General features: G+C 38.7%; 1 long non-coding RNA gene across 1 annotated transcript; it reads left to right on the plus strand.

Moving 5' to 3' along the window:
* The first annotated feature begins 1,386 nt into the window (after positions 1 to 1,386).
* LOC146731474 (uncharacterized) lies at positions 1,387 to 2,066 on the plus strand. The gene is made up of 2 exons (XR_014927386.1): positions 1,387 to 1,535; positions 1,889 to 2,066. It is a non-coding gene; the product is annotated as an uncharacterized LOC146731474 (long non-coding RNA).
* The last annotated feature ends 221 nt before the right edge of the window (positions 2,067 to 2,287 follow it).

Here is a 2,287-nt window from a genome sequence, read left to right on the forward strand (position 1 = left end):
AAAAAAAAACGGTAAAAACAATAGAAAAAACCAGCAATACATTACATTACTAAGCAATAGGGTTAGGGTTCTGGAAAAGAGTTCAACGTCTTAAGTTACACAGTGTCAGTTACAGTGTTCAGCGAGCAGTTCTCTAAGCAATACACAGATAGCTAAAGTTCTAATCAAAGTCTATAAGCGTCTCTTCTCTTGTCGCGTTAGTCCGGGTCGTTCTTTATCATCTTCTTGTCTTTAATGTCGCTCAATTCTTAATTATACAGTCCTATACGATACTCATCCTTCCGAAGGGGCTTCGAAGTCTTCATCTCTTCAGCGTTGTACATCGGTGTCGTTCAGGTAAAGCCGTTAGTCGTCAAGCGCAGTTTCTGAGTCGTCTCTGCCATCGAGCCAGTTAGTTCGGTTCACAAGAAAGACACACTTTCGCCATTTCACTTCTCTTCACAGGATGTCAATGTGCGTAAAACGCAATGCCCAGGGTTCTTACACCACGTATCAGGGGGAAATTCTCCTCTCTCGGGGTTCCCCACACTGTCAGGGGTAAACCTCGTCTCATCTCTCTATCTCGTCCCCTTGAGGTACAGGATCGGGAATGTCACTTTAACTTTACAGTCAAATAAGACACACACAAAGAAATACGTTTCAGCTCTCGTCTTAGTCGGTCAATCAAGCACTCTATAAGACACAGCACCCTGGGGAAAAAATCCCCAAGACTCTCGCAAGGCTGACCCAAGACTAGCCCAAGACTGGACTGCCTCAAGGCTCGCCCCTGGACTGGACTCTCGACTGCACTCTCTCTCTTCTGCGTCTCTCGTGGAGTATTCGCCAAGACCAACTCAAACTCTCTTTATTCATTTTCAAAACTCTAACCAATTACAAAACAGTAAAAAGACTCTAGGGCGTTACCTTCAATCATAAAGCCAATCACACTAAGTACTGAATACGTCATATCTTTTGATTAATCGCTCACTACATTAATAACTACGGATGTCAGAATAGCGACGGTATCTTGTAATTAGTTCCAAATCACTGAGCCAAGTTCCGTCCAAAACTTCAAATAGGCCTGAACGATGACAGACATAACACAGCAATTCAGCTAATAATCAGCTAATTAAGTCGACCAACAGATACGCGAAAACAAATTCATGACAGAACTTCTAGTTGAGTCACCCGTAGAGTTGCAGGATCTTCCGCAATCTGATTAAAATCTGATGTAGTGTACGGGCTTTAATTATTTTGGCTATAAACTTATTTTAATTTTATTTTTTATTACTTTTGTTATTAATGCCTTTTTATTTTATTATTATTTTCCTTTGATTTTGATTTTTTTTTTCAATTCCGCCCTACATACATTTGACCCGATGCCTATGTAACGAGATTTCAATGAGACCCACTATGGACGATTTTAGTCAACGAATCACAGACCTCCTTCTATAGCGCACATGATGACGTCACCGGGCAGATTCAGATGTCAAACACACTCAAATGAAAATGGCGGATTATACCGACGTTAGCGACGAGAAAAACATGGATTTTCGGTGAGTTTATCATTGTTAAATGCAACGAAAGTCATTTTTTATGTTTATATTGTGGCTCGAATGGTTCGAGTTTAGATCGTTATTTTGAAACCGTAGCTGTAAATATTCATCAAAATGTATCAACATTTGTACATTATACAATAACTCTTTATTAAAGTAATTGAGCTGATTTGGACTGGAATAAAATATTTATTTGGAACACATCGCAATTGATCAGGAAATATTTGTTTGCTCCAATTTTCTGCGTCGATGCCGTGGGCCAGTGACCGTTATACAATTTAAAATCAGTTTGCATTGTTTACTATAGCTGTTCTAATCATTACGATTTACTTATTTGTTTGCTTCCATTCTAGATAATTATGCTCAGTGTTCGATGTAAAATTGAAGCGATGACTGAATAAGCGAACCTTGGCTGGCGAAGATGTATCAGGAAGTGTACACATTTGTTGGAAGTGACAAAAATATTCATTGTAATGACAAAAATTGTAAAATGCTGTGGAATTTCTTTTGTAAATAAAAATATACTAGCAATTTTCTATTAATGGTTTATTCAAGTTGGCAAAATATAATGTACAGAAAGATTGCCGGTATACACTGAAATGTAAGCAATCGACAGCCTGTATAAAGGGGGGGGGCTGTGATTGGCCGTTACTTACGCGAGCATTTGAACGGGACGTTCTTACATAGGCGTCGGATCAGATGTATGTAGGGCGGAATTAAAAAAAAATAAAATAAGTTTAGCCAAAATAATT

The sequence above is a fragment of the Saccoglossus kowalevskii genome, chromosome 19, assembly GCF_978046115.1.
Source record: "Saccoglossus kowalevskii chromosome 19, keSacKowa6.1, whole genome shotgun sequence".
Lineage (NCBI taxonomy): Eukaryota > Metazoa > Hemichordata > Enteropneusta > Harrimaniidae > Saccoglossus > Saccoglossus kowalevskii.